The sequence below is a fragment of the Varroa destructor genome, unplaced genomic scaffold (genome assembly GCF_002443255.2).
Source record: "Varroa destructor unplaced genomic scaffold, Vdes_3.0 BEIS01000004.1, whole genome shotgun sequence".
In the NCBI taxonomy this organism is placed as follows: domain Eukaryota; kingdom Metazoa; phylum Arthropoda; class Arachnida; order Mesostigmata; family Varroidae; genus Varroa; species Varroa destructor.
In genome coordinates, this window is record NW_019211457.1 from 32,199 (window position 1) to 55,709 (window position 23,511).

The 23,511-nt window shown below is 41.0% G+C and overlaps 1 pseudogene; it reads left to right on the forward strand.

Annotated features, from left to right (window-relative positions):
* Positions 1-18,650: 18,650 nt before the first annotated feature.
* LOC147755714 (small subunit ribosomal RNA) lies at positions 18,651-19,746 on the forward strand (annotated as a pseudogene).
* The last annotated feature ends 3,765 nt before the right edge of the window (positions 19,747-23,511 follow it).

Below are 23,511 nucleotides of genomic sequence, written 5' to 3' on the forward strand. Positions count from 1 at the left end.
TGTATATATTTGTACGATTCAGGCTGACTCAAAATAGGATTTACTTTTTGTTATATATTGAGCACATAGTCCTGTTTTACCCTTAGTTGTTTCTTCATGATGTCCATTGATAGTACGAATCGACTGTCATCGTTGGGCTTACAACTGGTACTGAAACTTTTACGCGTGATCACAATAATGCACAGAGTAACGCGTTGATAATTTACATGCTTGAAACAGAGTTTTTACTCGTATTATTTCTTACAACAATTCAAAAGGGATATGCAATGGTCATCGACACTACAGCACTGATGAGGCTAGTTTTGTATCGGACACGTTCGCATGAGCAACCTACTATTCGAGGTTTGAAATCCGGCCCAAATAGCCTCTAACCTAGCGTTCCTTCCTAGTCCTAAGGAAGGGACAAGCAGCATCAAATATTATAGACCGACTTCTAACTTACCAGCAGGGGTTATTTATATTTGAATAAGAATACATGAACGCAAAGGGACGCGTATGTAAGGTGTGAAGGACTATTTCGAAAAATACAAAACAATAAATTCCTTTGTTTCTTTTGTCCCTGTTGCTAGCAAAGTGTTTCGGACTAGTTTTAGCTCGTTTCGGGGCCAAACTTGGGACAATGCTCTCTACTGCGGAGCTGGGTCCAGTTTCAATTCAGCCTCAGTTCGGCCGGCGCCCCCAAACGGCCGTCCATCGAATAGAACAGCTTTTTCGCGTACCCGCTGGTCACTCGCTCGCTCGAAATGCCAGACGTCGCGTTCGTAAACGCGTCCATCTTCGTTACCGCCAGCGGCCTCCGTCGGCAACAGCAAGATCTGTTCTTCTCTATGGGTCGAATGAGCTCGAGGCCTCGCTGCCCGAACTTTTGTAGGTTTCCGGCGACACTCATTACATCGCAGCGTTTAGCGAAAACGCTCCATCCCGACAAACGATCTACGTCAGCGATTTCTACCGAGTACCAACGACGGCTACAGCGGAAGAAATTAGGCCCAGCATTGAACCTCGCTGGTCGCCACAGAACAGCATCGAACACTAAACCCCAGGACACCTTTATTTTCCTCAGGCTATGTCAACTGCGTGGACTTAGCCATGGAGCAGGTCGCCATTGCTAATACCGCAGACCCGTTCGACTGCTCCACTAACCAGCTAAAGTTAATATTGCGCCTTTATGACACTGGCGCAGCTGCTTGTGTTACTTACGTTGTGCATCTGCTGGACCAAAAGGGGGCGGCTGAACGAAGAAATGTGGGTGGCCGATGGAAAGGTGGGGGAGTATGGAGGATCGTAGCACTAGTGGTCTGACAGAACTATTTATAGCATTGGGTGTAGTCGCATTGCGTTTATGGAACGATGCGTTCGTGGAAGAAAGAGTGTGGTTCGGGTTCGGCGAGCTGCTATGAGATGTATGTTCGTGACACGTGGAGAACACCGTATTGTATGAGGTCTTCTGGTAAACGCTGGGAATTCCCAGAGAGGTGACAGGGGCTTATGAAGGAAGCGCCAAGTCGAATGCGATTGCAGCAATAAATAGAGGTCTTGAAATAACGGCATAACGTGTGTTTGAGATCAGCAGCGGAACGCGAACCCCTACAGGCGAATATGAACAGAGGATATAACTCGCCAAATGACGCCTGGCGGCTTTGGGTTTCGATTTTTGTGAACAGATTCTGTGACTGCCATGTAAGATGGGTCACTTGTAGCACAACCTGGATACCGGCCGCAAATCCTAGGGAAGCTGTCCATGAACAAGTTGCTTGCCATAGAGCTTAACGTTTTTGCCAAGTTGCCGTTGTTGTTATTATTGTTTATAATGATTAAGTCCTTTATTTAGCTGACTTTGTTTTCAAGACAAGCATTAACAAAGTAACGATTTCTAGAAAAGAGGCCAAATAAATAATGCATAAATATGACAGGAAGTTTTTTTTTTACTGTGGATATCAGTTGCTTAAAAAAGGTCTGTTTTCTTTTTTTATTACGGTTATACGCTTCGAAGAGTATTCAGCTTTTTGCACGGCTTGTACAGAATTTTCATTAGATTTTCCAGCGTTTGTGCCTCTTTGCGAAAGTACAAATGAGTCACTAATCTCTTTGCCTCTCTGGATTTTTTTCCTATTTTTCGGCTAAAAATGTAGGATGGTTCCAGGGTACATGACGAGGTGGTGCCAAGAGCGTGGGTTGCTGTACAAATTATACGTGTAGGTGGCCGCATACACCCCTTATTATGAGAATGGCCAACGAAGCTATAAAACAGGGCTGATATGCAGACGAGCTAGTTGCTTCTCCAAGTAAGAAAAGCTTCCCTTCTATTTTAACTAATAAGCGGAGAAAATTTGTGGGCCGGAGAGAATTAGGTCCCCCAGAACTGGCCAGGGTATACCCGTTTCATACCTGTTCCCGTTCAGCGTGAAAAAGGTCAAGCGGTTACTCAAAAGGCACATCTGTCTAATGAAACACAGCCTACCTACACTAGCCTAGGCAGGCACCAGCGTGTGCAGCCTTAGTCAGACTTTCGAAACTTGTGTCTTGGAAAATCGAATTGTGCAGTACGGGTAAAAGTGTGCATATTCTGAAATGCCCGCTGGTCAGACATGAAGACACAATTTGAACGTGCCGTTGAAAGATTCACATTGATAACGTCGTGAACGAAACAGATACAACGGCTTTTAAATGTAGCCGACATTTTCATACGAAGTCAACGTGAAAGTGGTCGGCATCGTTTACGTATACGAACCATTAATTTTGTATGCGATTGCAATAAAGTAATGAACAAGAACGGGATTGTCAGTTCTTTTCCGTTTAGTATTTTCTGACTTGGTATTAATTATCAGTGATTATTTTTGTCCCCATTGATTTTCTTATAATACATTAAATTTAGACATGAGGCCGCTTTGCATGTCGAGGTGTTAACAGGGTTGATAGATAAACACACATTCTAACGCCTTACATATCGTCTTTTTTGTGTGTCCAATCTCAATTGCACGCGTAATTTCTTGGACCTCGTTGTGCTCATTTGTCTGCTGAGATTAAGGGTCCATATCACGATAGCAAACCTAGATGACAGAAATGACGGGGAATAAACAGTCTACCTACAACGAAAAATGTAGAATTCCACCGATCGACTAATGGACTACATCTATTAACCATCTTCTATCGATAATCATACCTGTTATACAATTTTATTAAATTGCCTTAAACTAAGGTAGGCTCCAGGCCGATAGTACTGCATTGACTGAAGCTTTGATTAATTATTAAGTATCCGCTCGAAAGACAGATTATTGTATTTCTATTTCAAAAGCTCTTGTTTTTTTTTCTCTTTTTTTTTTTTTTTTTATAGAAATAGAGAACATGCAGAGTAAGTGAAATGTTTGTATCTTCTAATGAGTCCTTATAGGTCGAATTTGGTTTAAGGGCACAACTATGCTGCTAAGCCGATTTTGATCGGAAACTTAATTAGGATTTAATAAAATGAAATTTATATTCACGAAACCTGTTTTATGCACTAGAGTCTTGCTCAATAAGAACGCATACCTTATTGGGATTAATACTTATCGATACAAAACAAGATACTAATTGTGATAAAACTAAACATCAGCATAGTTCGCTATGAACCACTCAGGGGCTTCTAACTGTCTTCAGTTGAACACTCGCGGTCGGCCTACAACCGCATGTTTTGAGTCTCTCTACGTAAAAGCTTAGGCATCTAGGCCATATGAGTATCTGAGTTACGTTTGCTCCTTTCTTCGCTTCCTATGTTCGCGAAATGCCTCGATCGACGGACAACAATGAGGCGCTGGCAACGACGGGTTTGGTCAGCTGCTGACACTGCGTTTTCCGTGCAGCAGCGAACCTTTGTCTTCGAGCCCGGAGCGGTTATTCACTGCTAGCAACTCAACTTGACTAAGTTTCAGATCTAACAATTGTGTTTGAGCGACAAGCGTCGTTATGTTATCAAATTAAAGAAAGACCTCCACACCCCTCCGTCCGTCCCCAAGAACTTTTTGGCCGCCGCTGTGTGGCCTGTCGTGTGCTTGCTCGTCAGGTTTTCCCAACTCACTGCACTATGACAGACAGCTAACGCCAGTGGCCAACGATTGACCGTCGGCAGTTAAGCGGCTGCAACCACAGCCGATCAAGGTACTTTTACCGAGAAGGGAACGTAGCGGTTCATGGTGCCGTGTGTTGACGCGGGGTAAACTTTTAATAGCTCCCGACTGGAGGGACAATGAAACCTAACTTTCTAGAGACGAGTCGCCACACCCAAGCGCGAGGAGGGGCCAGCGCGTTCCTTTCTCGGATTCGCCACCCCGCCTTCAAATGGAGACATTTAAGTGAGCGCGAATCTAATGCAGACTCGAAAATGTGCCCGGATATCTCGGAACAGAAAGAGAGATAAAGGAGAAGATGGAAGAGACGCCGTTATCATAGTAGAGGAACCAGAAACAATCAGTACCCGATGCGTCTTTATAATTAGCAGAGCGGGCAGAGGATTGTGCCGGATTGGAGAGAAGAGACCCAGTGATAATACATAGGTAACGTGTTTCTCCTAATAAATGTAAGAAACCTGGTGGTTGGAGTTAAAGATTGCCCATAGAAGCACTTCGTTTGATGCTGGAAGGGAGCAGCCCTCTAAACCAATACTTAACGAAAGCAATAAAACCAGACGTAGAACAAAATGCATTTTTTCATAGAATTGCAGTCCACAGAAAAACTTTTGAAACTTCTTATTTATATGCGTAAAGGAGAGGTTGTAAATCGAGAGATATGAAAATAATGCGTAGACAACGCAGAATCTCCGATTTGCAACTAGTTTTTGATGTTTATCCTTATCGTTCGAGTAAATGGCGTCCACTTCAAGAACGAATTTACGGAATCATCTATACGTGTTTAATTAAACTCCCTCTTACCTCAGAACTATTTCAGAAATAGCTTTATATTCGTTCAAACAAATCGTTGTTATGTACAGCGAGCAGACTCCCAAATAGATTACAAGAAGTGTCAAAAAACAACAATAACAAATCATACAATTCCAGGTTTTTTCTCTGCCGAAAAATTCGGTTTACAAAAAAACGCCAAGCCATATACATCCATTGGCTGAAAAACTCACTACAGGCTATGGAAAAGGTTGTTTTCCCGTAGCCGCTATATACGCTGCCGACACGACGCTAAGTAGGAAACAGTAGAAGCGAGACTTTTCGCCACGTACGAGCCTTCGGGAGACAGAACGTTCAGTTGTTACAACGAGCATCAAATCATTCGAGTCAGAGCGAATTAATCAATGTAAACCTAAATTTAGCCCACCTACTTCCTGGGACAAATAACCGGGCTCCTACTGAACATTGCCTTTTCCAATGCCGGCGATTTTTTACTTACCCATTTAGACGTCCATTACATTTTTACGACCATTTATCACCAATACGTTCGGAAATGAACTTTCTTTCAAGATTTATCCTTATCGATGTTATATAGCCGGATAACATTAAAGATCGTTCTAATTAAAAAATATGTTATTTTGTTACATTTATTCTGATTGACAGAACTTGTAAATAGGTCGTAGTTTCAGTATGCAAAATTTATAAACTTGTCTTCCTTTCAAGCGTGTACAAACTCGTGTAACTGCATGAATGCTAGAGTGTAGAGTAGACCTCTTGAGGTGACTGCGAGTTCAGAGATTGAACTAATCGATCGGGGATCAGTACGATTTACCCATCACTAATCGAATCTAAGGCTGAATGAAGCGATAGGCCAGTGAAGAAAGCATTTTGACCCACACATCACCATTTGGCCTGCTCTATTACTGAGAGATTCATCAAATTATGGGCGTTTATTCATAACAGCAACAAAAAATGCAGATAAAAAAGAAGCGTAAGTAAATTCTATTTAAATGAGCTTTCTAGTTCTAGTTATTTTTTAGTTTGATATTTTAATCGAACCTTTTTTTTGGGAACCGAAACATTATGTTTTGATAATGTTCATCCTCTGACCTTAATGAAGATCACCGAAAACGTCACTTACGGAAAATGCGTCACTATAGCTGATAATAGGAATCGATCAGGAGAGTCGTCACCTGGAATAAAGTAACGCTTTCTCTACCTTTACCGAATGTTGTGTAGTCTGAGGTCAGAAAACCAAAGCAATTCAGAAACGAACGCCTGGTAGAAGTCCTTAGCCTAGCTACTCTATAACGTTTGCTCAATAGTAATATGCGAACTACAGAAGCGCAATGACAAACGATACGCATATTTGTAAGAGTTTCCCTTGCCGAACATATCAGTTGGTAGTGAAACATGGTCTGCTACGTTTGAAAGTATGGGAAAGTAAATCACTATTCAACAAAAACATACATTTTTCTTCGCTTGTGTAAATATGTAATCAGCCATCGAATTAAATAGTCATCTAAGTTTCATAAGAACTAACTTCACCGAAGGACAGTACGTTCTCTTCTCAGTATGGTGCATTTCCTTTGAAGAAATGTTGCAAGAACAAACCTGGAACAACTGGAAGAACAAATCCGTTTGTTTTCGAAAAATTCGATGAGTTTCTCATCTTCAATAAACAAACTCTCGTTTCCGAATTGAGACTTCAGGAAGTTAAGCGAATAACCTGAACTTAAGCAATAGTATTTCGAATGTCACTATGCGATAAACGTTGGGCTTCTTGGGTAGACGCGTAAAACGAGCTCAATTTAAGCATCCCATGCAGGCTTTATGACTGGACACGACTGGACCACGATAGTCAAATGCAGTCAGCTTCGTTCATACTTTCTAAATATGAAATTTTCTTTATTTCAACCCTTTTGAAGCTCCTTCAACGGGTGTCCCATTAACGGGCGTTACCTTACAATTTTTTTTGTTGCTACATAGAGCTGAAGGATTTCTGGGTTATGACAACATCGTGTGCAACGTCGATACTCGGATGGAGGACAATTAAAGACACTGCTGCAGCAAAATTTGGTGAAACAACGCAATTGTAAAATTACAAAGAGAAACAAAGTGTTTTTATTTACCGTGTGGCAAACACATTGTACGTAATGACTGCTACATATACATGGGGCAACCTATAAATCAACATTAGTTTTTTTTTATTTTAATACAATGCCGAAATTGCAGAGCAACAAATAGCAGCTTTTACGCGATAATCGAATGCATGTAACAGCTATAGAAGCCTTGCAGACATGACTTAATTAAAAATCTCTTTTCTCTAGTTCCCTGTATATTATGGATATCATACGAGCTGCCACATTGCTGATTCTCAATTCCGAATACCAAGATCCCGCCTTCTCGGTCACGCTTTTTTTTCATAAGCCTTAGAAATGCCTCCGACAACCCACTACGAATGGTCTCAGTAGTATATAAATGACGTTTGAAAAGTAACCAACGGTGTTGGTCTATTCCTTTTCGGAGCTTCTCCCACAGTCAAATAAATTCATTCATTCATTCATTCGCATCCTCATTGAGAGGAGCGACGGATTACTATTGAGAAGTAAGGCCCGCGATACCAATGAATTTCTGCTAACGACTGTCGTCGTCATGCCCAAACAGATTCAAGTTTAACGTAAGCCATTTCACAAATTGACAAAACGACAATACGTGATAATGAAGAGAAGAAGAAAAAGAAGAGTCAATGACAACCGATATGCTGACGACAGCAGCGGCTGGAAGGAGTAGTCGAACGAAGATTTCGCCCGAGACTATGTTGATTCACCGACACCCTATTGTCTGATGTCTTGTTACCCTCCTGCCCCTTCGGACTCTTAGAACAATTCCTAAACTTTCCTATCTACTGTTGGTTTCTGTTTCACGCCACAATTATGCCAAAAAACTACACTGTCCCCGACGTCAGCACCCCACTGATATTGTACCTCCGTGTGAGAGGTTCGTTGTTGCCCTATGGAAACTTCCTACTCTTTCTGCTAATCCACGTGTCGCTTGTCAGCATAGTCGAGCGAACATATTAGATGCGTTATAAGGATGACAGAGGCGGATAGCGTAGAGTGGAATGATCCACTTTTCAGGTGAGCACTGATAAAGAAACGAGGACTATAACACTGAAGTGGGGTTTCTTCAGTGGGTTATTGCCGCAGTGCGTGTGGACTCCTTTGGGGGCACACATTTTTGCAGCTACGTACATAGAAGGCAAATGTTCCATTATAATTTACTCAGACGCAAATACACGCTGCATTTTCAAAGATAACGAACATTAGAGGAATGAAATCGGAGAGGCGGATCTAGGTTAGCTATTACGGACATGATAACGTAAACCTGAACAGGCCCTTAAAAGCAGACAAACGGAACTGAGAATTATGCTGAAAGAAGATTCAGCTGTTTTTTTATTGGTCAAATCTATTTGTTTGCTCCTGTTTTGGCACATTGAAACCTTTCGTTTGAACGATTATGTAATCTTATTACGATATTTGTTTAGCATGGACATTATTGTGTTTCTCAAAAATACTTACATACAATTATCAATCTCCTCGTCTAAGGTAAGCTAGGAGATGTTTGCACTGGATAAGATTCAATTCATAGAAACGCGATGCCATCGCCGAGACGTTTGCATGTATTTGTAACAAGTCTTCTTTGTAAGAAGCTACTGTGCCATTCCTAAAATATACAGCTATGGGCAACGAGATGATGGAGCCGTTCAGAGCAAGATTTGTCGCATTGGCGCTGTCTATGAAGTCGGCCTGAAACAATTGCCCTTCTATTCCACAACAAAGGACGACGGGATTAAAGCCAGCTCAGCTCAGCTTGGCCTAATCTGACATTCTGTCCTGACGGTTCTGTATTTGGACAATGAGTGAATGGGTCGAGCTAATGAGAGTGGTCTTTACCGATTTGAAATATCTGTGCAGCGCTAACTACTTGACCGCTATACACATTAATTTATATTACTAATGGGCAGGGAGAAAAGCGCATCCATACCTTTAAATTCTGCGGCGCAATCAAATAAGTCCTACTTTAATGGCTGCGTCATTCCGCGACAAGTGTTGCTACAGTGTCTGCTGTGCACCTGTTGTGCTATATAACGTATATTATTATATCAATGCAATTACTGTCCACGTCGTTGTGCACTCTTCACCTTTCGTAGCGACGGATCAGGGTGCGATTCAAAGGACAAAAGAAACCGGGCAGAGATTGAGACAGGAGAACAGGCAAACGAAGACCTGGCTTCTGGTGATACAGAAACAGATGAGAGCAAATCTTTTGCTTGAGTCCGATCCACAATTAGGTTATGAACCTCTTGAAGCTGTGTTTCGCTAAAGCACCAAACGTCTTCGCCGCTTGTTTCGATCACAGACAAGGCTGTTACACGTATCACTCCGGTTCTGGGTAGAGTTACGGCCCATGAATACTCAGCACACGACGAAGGTTCCAGTCGCTACCCGATATCGTATCTCCCACCGCAGAGCACTATTTTTCTCATTGCAGAAAACTGTGGTCGACTATTTACCATGGTAGACCCTCGTCGTCCGATGTCCTGCCAACAATCAGTTTCCTGTTTATTAACGTATCTACATCTCTACGAATGTACCTGTTTGAGGTGGGTCGGCATATGTATGTATATAGGTGCACCTCTAATGCAAATAAAGTTCATTCTGAAGAGTGTCATATTGTACCGACATTGCTGCAGACGAAAGTGGTAACTCAGTGAAACCGGCAGTGAGGCCAGCAGCAGCCTACGCCCTGTAGGTGCTTGCTGAGAGCTTTACGAAGGTCACTACGTTACATAAGAGAAAATGATAATGAACTACTTGAAGACAAAGCGCTACTGTTATAGATATTTGCGTGTGAATCAGCCGATAAAGCGGCTTCTTACGCTTCGACTGATATGGATGACGTATATGTGTCTGTTACATCAAAACAATGATCCTTTCATATTTGCCACTGTTATTCAGAGATTCACTCGAGAACGAAGTATTCGATGAGGGCTAAAGTAAGCATGGGTGACGATCGTACTAGCGACACCGTGTATAGTGTACATATATATATGCACACACAATCGACTAAAAAGTAAATGAGCAGTTTGAGACGACAGCTCGACTTTACTTACTTACAAACACTAACCGCGGACAACGAACAGTAGATAGATAGTAATAGCAAAGAAAATTTCGAACGAATCTAGCTTATAAGACCGACGAATAGCAAGACAATGCTGAATGATGGAAAGTAAGTTGGTAGGGGGTTGTGGGTAAATAACAGAGGACCTTTTACGGAGATATTGATACAAACAAAAATAGCTGAAGACTTCGACCCGTTTAAGTAAGTTAATCAAGCGCAAAGAGATTTTTTCAGATCGAAATCTTTGGCAAATTTCTGAAGCGAACTGTGAAGTACATTCGCAGGGTGTCAAGACGGACTGCCCAGGCGTAACATATAATATTCAACAAAATGTAAAGTAGAAAAGGGTCTATAGAAGGACCGCTGCATATCTAGAGCATATTATAACTAAGCATGCCCTAAAAGCCACATCAAATGGGGAGATGTAACCTGCTTCCAGCTAGCTGAGCCCTGATATAAGCCTTGACTGTAATAGAAATCCTGATCCAAAAGCTGATCGATGCTATCCATAAACTATCATTGTTGTGCATATCCGGATTGCTTATACCTTACCCAAATACATTTTTTTGAATGTATATGCATATATAATATATATTTGAATTATGTACCCATATGGCTAAGGACCTTATTTCAGGACTGCGTAGAAATAATTTTGACCTGGTCGCAGGCTTGTCAGTTTACAATTGGCCGTTTAACGCTTGTTCCGACGTACCTAGATTATTGTTATCGTAGTATTATATATGTAGTGTACAGTCAAATAATGTCAGTTTCAACATGTTACTACCAAGGTTTTGTAAAGCAGCCATTCATGTTGATCCCTAAAAATATATTTCTATTAAACATCATTATATGCTTACATATAATGCAGTGCACATTTTCACGTTATTTACGTGGATCGTTTCCAATCGCTAATTGTTTTGATTTTGCTGCCTTTGGCTTGTGCTCACATGAAACAACTTCTATGCATCGTCCTGTCCTCAAAACATATTTCCTCATTGGGCCTAATGCTGTTTCCCTGCTTTACGATCAACGACGCCATATAGCATATTGAACAAATCTTAATGTATTGCACTTATATATACATATATAAGTGCAATATTTAATGTAGCTTACCCTAAAGTCATTTTTCGGAACACCTAAGAAGTGGAAGGTGTATACGTCAGATGATCTGTTTTCAAATGCACAAATAACAAAAGGGTCTATTTTAAAACTCTGTCCCCTACGATATAGCTGTGAGAGTCGACAACAGATGTCGATGGGGGCCTGATAAATTACTATATCTAACAAGATAAATTGATCTACTAGAATTTATGAAGTCCATTGACAGAAAAATGTTGACTTCGGTTATATAATTCCTGGATATACGAGTCTGTTAAATGATAAATTTACAGTGCGTCTATTACTAGTGTTTATTACATACTTTTATTGGAAACTTTTTACACGTTTCATAGTCAAAAAGGCCTTTCTATTTACTACGTATTACTTATTCCTTAAGTTAACAATGTATTTTTCACAATGAGACGGAATCCGAATAAGTTAAGCAGGCCTCCGGTCGTTAAGAGCTTCCTACTTCGAACTTGCCGCGGCCAACCACAGCTCAAGCCGGCGTAGTGCCGTTATCCCTTTGACATCGACCTCGCCATGTGCGAACTGCCATACACTGGGGAACGTATGGTCGACCTAAGTTCGCACCGACCTCGATAAGCACGACAGAAGGGTCGTAGGCTGCTGCACGCGTCATACCGCGATTTTATCGCTTCCGTTGATTCTCGCAGTATCCGGTACCAACAGAAACTAAGCGATCAGCTCTGTCGCGATTCGGCTCGTCAGCAATCGGCTGATACAGCGTTTGCCATTGCTACTGGGAACAATGGTATTCTAGTAGCGTTTTCTAAATGATTGTTATCGATAGGAATCACATTGGCCGCCAGCCATTCGAGTCTACTAGTTTTATGACGTCGTTTTTTTTTTTTCGTCTGAGGTATTATGGCATATCAAACTGGAAACTAATGGCCTGCACTCACAAGTATATGCATCTATTTAATACGCTAATAGCACAATTTTATTGATGGGGCACTTTGTATGGCTGATAGCGTTTACGGAGTGGATAAAGTAAGAAAAACTAATAGATAAGTAATTAGCTAATTAACAAACTGTTCCAATTTCAAAATCCATAAAATAAATCTGGCGAAAATTTTCCTTAAGTCTGTGTTCTGCCTTTCTGTCTGAGTCAAACGGATCCGTTCGTTTCTTAATGCTGATAGAGAGACATTAATTTTGTCGGCCATAACAGTTTCGTCAAACAATCGGCCATCATTTCCGTCTACTGGACTGTGGGGAATTAGATACTGTGACAGCGTAGGAATTAGTCCTACCACATCGTTAATGACAGGGACATCCATTACTCGCAGTTTTCTTTGTATGTACTCCATTGAATATAAGTGAATGACGGCACATCCTTTCAGGTAACCCACGAGCGGTTTGACTCTTCCCAAAACTTCGAACGAAGTTTAATACCTCAAATTTAGAGTTTCATTTAAGCTGTTAGGCACAGCTTAAAACTGCTGGCTTTTTTAAGTACGGAAACGCAAAGTTTGTCGATGTGCAAATTCCAATCCAGATTAGCACATGTTCGGTAGTCAGGCAGGCCAACACGTTACGTACTAGGCCATCGTAGTTTAACATGTAGAAAGTACAAATTAGAACAGGTGTTGGAAACTTGTTGTTTTTAACTTTGGCTTTTAACTGGAACGTCTACCCTTGAGACATTTTCACTAACATAAATAGTACGGATTGACAACGAAGGTCTGTAGTGCGCTACGCATACGGGAGAGCATGAGAATGCCCCTTGAAAAAGATTTACTGTTAAATCCGATACAAGAGACGATTGTAAATAGTAATATCATTTTAAAAATCGACAAACTATTAGCATCGATATAATGTGCATAGAGAAACGATAGAGGAACCATGGGAGACACTTCTAAGTTCGGCCAGTTGTTTACGGGCGAGGCTTACATTTGATCTAGGGCGAGGCTCCATAATCAATTAGAAGCTTGAATTAAGCTACTAATAGTTAACTGATTCGGCTCGTGAGAACTTAATTACACAACATTATACTTTACGGTATTAGTCGCCCCTATGTATTGTCTCTCCAAGACGGACGCCAAGATGTCCGTAACGGGATAAAGCTGCTTAGCGAATTCGCTCCTGTACCAAGCTAGGAAATGCTGCCGATTAGGTTGCGTCCGTTTAGATCGTGGAATCCAGCAGGGGCGAATGCGTCTGCTCAGGCTTACAAACAACAGATCGGGTGTTGTCCTCGTTTCAGCGATCCTAATAAAGCAGACACGTGGCACCAGCCTAAATATCGTAGAACACTACATCTGCTGCTTTCTGTCGAAACGTAGTCTCTTCGAGTCTGCACTTTTTTGCCATGGCAGCGTTAGGAATCTCTTCTAATAGCACCTTCTGTTATAATGAGCAAATGAGAGAACATATGGGTACTGTTCGATATGATTTTATATATGTGTTTATGTAAAATATGCTCTTGCCATTGTAAGGAAATCCTTTTAAAAGTTAGTCTCATGAAAAATATGTATGGATATATAGCTTGGTGGAAACGTTTACTATGATATGTGACGTCTATTGTTGAAAATAATTCTATCTTTTTATGGAGATAAACGGATTTTGTTCTAGGTGGGATTCTCGGATAAGTAAGATTCGCTGTTTGTGCAGTCAAAAACAAGATAGCAAACACAAACTATTTACAATGCAATACAAATATAAACAGAAATGTTGTACTATATCGTTTTTGGTAAGATTGATCAAGCACTTCGAACTTCTTCGAATAGACCGGATCGTCTCTTTAGCATGTACGAAAGTAAACTATTAGCGTAAACTTTAACCGACCCAGTATTCACACTTCGGGAAAGGTATTAGTGAAGGAAACTTTATCAACTTCATATATTGGCATTGTTTTACCTTTTATTTGCTATTAAAGTCAATGGTTGTTATACAGGCCTACTAATAACAATAGCCTAAGCTGGACACCCAAACAGAGCTTCAAAAGCATCGTTCAAGCCGCTGTGCGATGTCCGCTCTTCCAACGCAGACGATTTTTACCGACACGGTACAATGCATGAGTTTAACTCTGGGTGATACTGCAATGTATACTTTAATTGTGAAAAAGTAATGCGTCTGTAAGGATTTCAAGCCCTATTCTTTGAGATGTCTCAGAGAATAAAACTTCGGCCATTGCCATCAGAACAAAATTCCACTTGATCAGTCGCAAATGCTTCAACAAACAGTCTAGGATTGTTTGTTCGTAGAACGTCAATACAGAAAGCAAATGAGCGGATTTCCCATTAACTCAATGGACAATAGTTAAAATGTTACGCTGAGAAGTTGCGCCGTGTTTATTGCACGTATCCAATCGTGATTGGCCATAAGGAGTACTCTTTTCTATTTGAACAGAAACGTGAAACATCGAACCCGGCAAATCAACCGAATTTTACCTAAAACAAGATATTGTATTCATTGAGAGAAGGTTCCTCTGTGTAAATAGTATAGGAACAAAGTGTCCTGCCTTGAATTTCTATGCCAGTTGCTCGTAGAATGGTTAATGAAGCGAGCCGGCATAGACATCCCTTGATTGTACTGAAAAATGCAGCGGCAGCAAAAAAAAAACCCTGGGCCGGTTGGGGGGGGGGGGGGGGGGTCAGTGAAATTCATTGCAGAGCAAACCTCGTGACCTTCACACAGCCCCTTGAGAAAGAGGAATTCATCATTTCTTGGTTGGCTTCTAAAAGTTTACTTCTCATCGCGTCTTCGTCAAAGTTAGCCATTTATTGGAAGTGTCATTTATTTCGACCAATGCAAATTTATTGGTGAAAATTATAGCTTTAAAAACTGTTCTTCTTTTGGTGTTATACCGCAATTAATTCCACTCGTGAGCTGCTGATAGATCACAAAAAGGCATAGATTCTCACGGCTCTGAGTCATGTACTTCCATGATTGAAACCCTAGCACTGCCTTGCAAAATATAGCTAGATAATGCTGAAAAACGTTGGGTTTTCGCTTCAACATCTAATAGAGAACAATATGAAACCTCACAAACGTTCAGTAGTACTTAACATAGCGAAGCGCGGTGCTAATTATAAATTCTACATACTAGATTATACTTGGAATCACTGTGTCACATTTCACATTGTACTCAATAGGCCGTTCTATTTAGCATCATAAAATAGCAGGGTCCATCATAACGGTCTGCTAATGGAATACAAACCCTCTTATTGCATACGTAATAGAATTATGAAGATTCAGCTAGGTGTAATTGACGTATAAAAAGGGCAACGATTATACGCACGTTTGAGGCCGTTAATAATGCGCAACGATAACAAACTACACATAAAAATTTAACATAATTAAATTTTAATAAGTATAATTATAACATGATCGTCATCGTGCTTCAATGGCGAATTATGTCCCACGTAACTCTGAGGTAGGGAATCGTGAAAGCGTGAAGCCCATACAGCGAAGCAGGTGTCGAATATAATTAAACTATGTAAAAATAGTTACCATTACAACATTCTAGCCCTGTAGAACATTTCGCCTTTCTGTTTCTTCATGATTTTAGCGAGGCCGCATCTTTCATTCAATACCCACTTTTCGAAAAAAAAAAAAAAAAAAGTCAAGTATATTTATAAGAAAAGCATTTGAAATAGAAAATTAAGTGACCTGTCTTCTCGCTTCGGTATGTGCATACATTTGATCTGTTCACAGACAAAGGTTCTGTTAAGAAATCCAAGCGACCCTTTCTAGCCGCACGAAATAAATAATGTATGTGGCTATGGCCGGCATCGAACGTGGGTCCCGTCACATCACTAAGTGCCCCTATTTCGAGTAGGCAAACTGCCTCTGCATCGTTGCACAAAGGCGAGTCTTGGCGAGGTCATCCCAACCAAACCTGCATCGACCTTATCGGTGCCCCTGCACACCAACATAGCGATTTCTATAGATTATATAGCAAAACGCACACCGATGTTAAGTCGTAGCTCGGGCAAACTTTAGACAAATCCTGTCGTCCATACACTCCCAATGATGTCCGCCGTTCTGAGGTCGCATGTGCGTATTACCTGCGACCGGTACAAAAGTATTCTGAGTTACCTAAGTTCACTACCGCGATAGACGTGCTGTCTAAGCGCCGTCATGCAACGAAAACTACGGGGCACTACGTTTATGATAATGCGGGTTCGTGCCCAGAGTGCAAGGTCAAAAGAGAATGCAGTCTAAAACGGAAATTAGCAAACAGTGCCGCGCAAGGCCAATTTAATATGCGACTCTTCTCTGAGACGAGCAGACATATATGTGTATATCTACCCTATGTATGTATATGTATCTTCTTCTAAAGGCCATAAGGGGCCGCGTTTCCTTGGGGCGAACAGCCAGACCACTTGTTTACAGACCATCCCATTTCGCCCCGTCGCTCGCCTCAACGATGACGTAGTGACGCACATGTGGTTATCGTCGTTCGAAGAACGCACTTGAGTAATGAGCAGACATGAGATACTGCCAACGCCGAGGAAAGACCACCGGGTCGTGTACACCCCGTTAGAGACTGGCAACACAAATGTATGTCGGATCCAGGGAAGAGTTGATAAAACTTGTGTATCTAAGAATATATTAACTGTGCCAGATACAAATAATGATTCAGTTAGCGACGTTCAATGAGTGAAATAACCTTCTACGAAGAGGTTTTCAGCATTTGTTTCAGCATATTAAGAACGAACGCCACGTATTGTTATGGCTGAAAGCTGGTGCTAAATTCTCACAAAATGCTTTTTCTCTAATAGAGGGGTTCTGTTTATATAACAAGCTGCATAAACAAATAAAACTTATTCGTATATAGATACAGTCTTCGAATATCTCTATTGCGTTCTTACCGGCCCGTTATATATCTAGGGTAGAAAAAATTTCCTACCGAGCAAAAATCTCTATTTTTTTTAAGTATATTGTAATTGTAAATCGTAACAAGGTTTTACTTTCAGTTCGGGTTTGTAGCAAAAGTGTACTTGTTTTCAATCTTCGACATCTCAAAGGTAATAGAGGACCAATAGACACAAAGTACATTATCTAAATAGAACACCTCACTAAAAACTGACATTAAAATACAACTAAAAACATGAAATAGTAGTAGCAAAAATTTAAAAAAAAAAAACAACAACAACAACAACAACTGTATTTGCTAATCTGTCTGTGTGATGTGTTATTTAGTCTTGAGGCTGTTGGTCTCGAGAACGTTTCCACCCAAAATTATCCATCCAATCTCTAACAATGCGCAACTTGAACTAGCGCGTCAAGAAATAAACTTGTTTTTATCATCCTCAATCACTATCACGATGTTGTTTCCGGTTATTTAGAAAATCACTGCACTGGCTTAGGTTCTGTGTGTATATCCTGTCACATAGAAAAACACCTAGGTAGCAATTCGAAATAAAATGTACTGCGGAGCCAGCTTCCATTTCCTCCCAGGAGCGCTACGGTACGGGGGCTACCCAAAACAGCCTTAACAGTGTCAGAACTGAAACTACGTTGGCCTCGTGTTGCGCGCATAGTCGCTGGGTCGGTAAATTTATATTTGTCGATAGATATTGAGGGTTAGGGCGGTGATTGAAGTGAAATGGCCCGTGAACCATACTGTCGAATAGCTTATCGTTTCCTGAGATCGCTAGCTATGTTCTTCATATATAACCTAGGCAAGCATTGGGCATGAGTGAAGCTCGTGTGCGACGGGTCGTTCTCATGCAAAACGACCTATCTTGAAATAAGTAATTTCCTAATGGCTTGAGTTGGGGGAGACTAACAATCTCTACTTACGAGTCGACTTAGTGTGCTAGATCCGTCTTTCTATTTTCTACGTAGCGAAAATAAACGGTATAGTATTAATATATCTACGATAAGATTTGCGTTTATTGTTAGAACAGGTACGTTTAGATTTAGCACAAAAGGGCTTACACTTCAAGCGATGTTCAAGCTGTCAATTTATGTGTGGGTGTTTTGTCTTAGTTTTAAACTTCATCTAGCTCTATCTGAGCCTCCTTTTATTCTTTTTTTTTTTCTCGACATATGGAAATGACAAATAATGCATTAAGCTGCACTGCTACCAGAGCTCGTAGCTGGACCAATTATCACTCAAGGTACAACTTGTTCTGATTAAATCTGCTTTTCAAAGCTATTTTTGTCAGTACGCCATAATTCAGAATCGGTTTCCCCCAGCTTTCATTAAGGCATGAAATTTGTTTACTCAAAATGTATTACGGTGTCCGACCTCGTTGTTCTTGAAATTTATCCTGACAACCTAAAATGAACAAGACAGGTGACACCGATGTGTCCCGCTCTTTACCCTCGCAACCGCGGCGTCAGCTTTCCATTAATTAGCTATGATTCCAGATGTTCATAGATAACGTTCTGAAAAACGAAGGATATCAACGAGATTCATCAGTCAGGTAAAATATCAACCAGTTATAGTAAAACACTCTGAAAATTTGTAGTACAATCAAATCGTGAGTTTGGCGTCGGTAAATCAAGTGCCCATCGCACTTTGCGACGCTGTTGATGGAGCAGTTGTGTTTCAGTACTAGTACATGTATAGTAGAACGGAGCGTATATATTGATAAAGATTACTTAAATCGATGAACAGGTCATATAGGGTACGCTACTCCCAGTTAGTACGGTACCCATAGAACACCCACACCTGACACCCACAGACCCTAGCAAGTGTGTTACTTGGATATAAATGCATGGAATGATGGAATATGTTGTTGTTCTATTTGTTGGTTTTTGAACGATGAAATGATTGAAAGGAACTGTTGGGGGCATTCGTATTGTTGTGAGAGAGGTGAAATTTTTCGACCACAGCAAGACGAACTACCGCGAAAGCACTTGCCAAGAACGTTTTCATTGATCACGAACGGAAGTTAGAAGTTCGAAGGCGATCAAATACCGCCCTAGTTCTAACCATAAACTATGCCAACTAGCAATTTGCTTACGAATGTCTTTCGACTAAGTGAGAGGCCACGGGAAACCAAAGTAGGGTCATGGGGGAAGTATGGTTGCAAAGCTGAAACTTAAAGGAATTGACGGAAGGGCACCATCAGGAGTGGAGCCTGCGGCTTAATCTGACTCAACACGGGAAAACTTACCTGGTCCTGACACTAGAAAGACTGATAGCTCTGTCTTGATTTGGTGGATGGTGGTGCATGGCCGTTCTTAGTTGGTGGAGTGATTTGTCTGGTTAATTCCGATAACGAACGAGCCTCTAGCCTATTAAATAACACACGGAATCTTGTCTTCCGTGAGGTTCCCTAATGGGATCAAGTGTGTTTAACACTTTGAAACAGAGCAATTACAGGTCTGTGATGCCCCTAGATGTTCGGGGCCGCACGCGCGCTACACCGAGAGACAAAATGAATTCCCAGTAAGTGCTAGTCATTAGCTACTACTGATTACGTCCCTGCCCTTTGTACACACCGCCCGCCGCTACTACCGATTGAATGGTTTAGTGGTATCATCTGAGTAGACGGGTATGAACTTTGGTACGTGCCTGTATTGCAATGAAGATCAAACTTGATCATTTAGAGGAAGTAAAAGTCGTAGCAAGGTTTCCGTAGGTGAGCCTGCGGAAGGATCCTTACTGATTCAAAATCCATCCACTCACATGAGCGAGATACTCTGCAGGCTTCACCGGTAAACGATCTCGCTCATGTGAAGATGAGCGACATTTTCTAGAGGAATAATAAAAAGCTATTGAATAGTAACGTCAGACAATGACTAAACGAATGTGTTTTCAAGTCTGTAAATGAGTGACTTTTGATCATCGACCGAAACGGTAATAGTTTTGAACATTCGCGGTTAGCAAAGAGGCTAACCATTTCACACTAAAAGATAATTATTGAGCGACTAACTGGGGGCAATATGGCGTTTACTATGGTGATTGGCAAAGCCGGCTTTGCATCCGTTGCAAAGAGATTTTCAGCTGTGACATTTTTCCGGAATAGGGGGCAACGTTGGAAAGTTCCGCGCTTATTGATGAGCAGTAAAATAGGATGCAGTACAATCGGCGCCTAGGAGAAGTAATATAGGTATATATGTATTAATTTAGCAACGAGTCTATAGACGTCCGCTATGAAGAAACAAGCGCATCCATTATGAAGAAGTTACGAAACCATAATAAAACTGATTATATGTTAGATCACTTAGCATCGAAACAGAACACTTTCAATACAATCGCCAGCCTCGCTCCTCGTTTGAAACTTTCGTCGTCAGGTTTGTAGTGATGAAGCGCGTGAACACCCCACTACAATTGAAGATCGAAATCAGACCCAGTTAGCATCGAACGATCGTTATAGCCCCGCCGCATAATCGTATAGTCAACCTATCTTCAGCTACCTTCGATCACTACTGTGAACAATTTTAACTGCTCGACCAAGAGCGATTTAACTAGACTATTTCTCAAGCAAATTTTCTTCTAATAGCTCTGGAGTGAACCCATGTTTAATCTAATGGCGTACGTGTTTGAATTTCAATTTAAAAATCTATCCATTATTTGAGAGCGGCGGCCAGTAAGACCTTTTGAAAACCTTTGAAAATCGGCTAAAGCATATCGGACGTTGACATCTAAATCTGGATATAGCAGTAGGTCGTGGTAGTGGCGTTCGTGCAAGGGAAATATTCTAGGAATATGCAGTCAGAAAGTCACTCGCGCATGTAATGGGTTTACGTAGCACGGAGGTAATAGTTCCCGGGGTGGTATATGCGAGGTGAATGTGCGGTGTGAACCAGCCGATGTCCTCCGCGGGGTTCTAGGGGCTCGTAAAACTATTTAATATCGGTAGGAGGAAATCTTAGAAGGTAGTAAACAGTCATCGAAGTCGAAACAAATTTGTAGCCAACTGAACAAATGTTCAATTGATAAGTAACTTAATTTTTTAAATTCAACATTATTCCATCAGTTATAAAATGTTTTCGCCTAGTATCGTTTTTTACTCGATGGAGAGATCCTAAGAGAACCAATGGGCACATTTAACTGAATAGGCCGGTAGAGCCTCGACATTAGAACGCTCTCCGATGTAACTTAGTCCGAAGTTACTACAGACCGATGGACAGATGGTGTTATGATCATATATCTTGGTGCACAACCCATACCATACGAATGTATTTCTGGTTTTTCTTGCTGCTTCACATTGATCTTCGATGGAATTAGTATGGTACATATTGACAACGAACATTGCCAATGCATACGAGCTGGAATCCTAGGATGCTACGTATTAACAAGGCCGCTACTTCAGTATATTTTAACAATGGTCCTTTATATTGTCTAGCAGTATGCCTGCCCGTCAGGCGGGACAGTTGATCACCGTCTGATATAGCAAATAAAACGACCGGCAGATGACAGGTTGAGCCAGAGAATTCTAGGGTTAACGTCGTGTTGTTGTCGATAGCAGTGAACGCTTTTCTAGGTTCGGACGTCTTCCGTTCGGAGCAAACTCTGTTTTGGACTTGAATGGAGGTAGAAACTGATGTTGTTCAAACGTTTCGTTGATTTGTTCACGACGTAGCAACTTTGAATTGGTATATAATTATGAATATACCGATTATTGAAGTTAGACTGGAAACAACGATGTTTACCTTCATATTTTGGGTATCACTTCATTAAGGTGACTACTTCGGGTCTCTCTTACGAAACAATAGATTGACAATAATTGATAATTGGTAACGATCCTTTACACAAATTGAACTCAAGCGCCAAAATCTATTATCGAGTACACTTTTCAAGTTTCTCATTTTTGCTACTTAAAGGAAGCCTAGTTTGATAGAGTTTGCTTGTGGAGAAACATGTCGCAGGAGAAATCCATTGGCGTGAAATAGCGCAAACCGGCCATAGTACGAGACCCTGGAACAAGTTATAGCTTAGGTAACTTATAAGCAACGGCAATTTAGAAATGACACTATTTTATTGAAATCACACATTGTTTACGTCAAACTCCGTCACATCATCATACTGAACTGTCGTCGCGATTAATGCTAGACAAAAATGCCCGGTTCTTCTGACATGTGTTCAGCTATAGCTATATGTATTGGGAACTTGTATCGAGGAGCAGCAGATACAACTTCAATCACTTTAGATATCCCGACAAATTAGCATAAAAGTGATCCAGAAGATGCGGCGTGCCTGCTATGCAGCCCTAAATATGGGGTCTCGCAGCAGTTGTTTACATGACAAAAATACATGGGCTCAATCCTCCGATTCAAGTTCAGTTTCAAAATAGTAAGGGTCGACGCATGCGCGTTCCAGAGTTAACCGGGTTAGATTCCTACAGCATCGTACAAGTAATTTGTTCATAATAAAATAGCAGCGTTTTCGGCGAGTTTTCATGGACAGTTATAGACCACAATGGCAACCTGATTGTAACGCGAATATTTAAAGGTTTCTATATCGACAACGAATGAGCCGAGTTATTTTGGAACGTATGTGAGCCCTACTGCTATATGTATCGAAACTTTCCGCTACGTTGTTTTCACGTGAACAGAACTCAGCTCCTCTGAAGTTCTAAAAATTTAGCGATCTGATTACATCGGCAAATGTTTTCGAGGTTAGGAACCGACTATTGTCAACGAGTGGAGCATTGATTGAATATAAAAATCGTTTTTACCGTGTTCGTCGAGGGTCAGAGTGGTCGATGCCTCTCGAATCCAAGATTAGTATGCATGCAATCTCGTACGTTATGGCACGTAACAGTGATAAACTTCCCTATGACAATTTTTAGAATAGTTAGTATACAAGGTTTAGCATTGAACTGAATAGTCTGTCTGGGCTACGGGTTCGATGCACACTAAGGACTTATGAGCAACGAAATTAATGGTGGGTACTTTGGTTGTCCGTTATATACGTTGATTCCTGCAATGAATATGCGTAATACATCGACCACATCGAGTTTTAAATATCACCTTTAGAGAGACTTAACCAATTTGAGAAGTTCAATATTGGCGACGCTATCCATCGTCAAACGCATCACAAACGGGATCAGAAAGTTTGTTCTTTCAGCCCCCTTTGGATGCTGGTTATTTTTTTTTAATAGAGACTAATAGCCGTTTCCTATTGAAGTTGTACAGTAGCCTGTCCATAGTTTTTTTTTCAACTTTAGTTTACTATGTTTAGAGAAACCTCAAGTTCGTGAAGTTATTGATAGATAAAGTATTCACCTTGTATGCCCTGTAGCTTACCGATATCGTGTGGCTGTTCACAGCTGTGTGATTTCAATTCAAACCTAGTTTCACGCATTGAAGCCCATTTTTCCAAATTATTTTCCTTTAATCTTCACTTAATTCGTTTCTATTAGCGTGATAATTGCAGAAAGAGAAGTGTTGTAGTACTTCCCGGTGAGATGGTGCAGTGGTA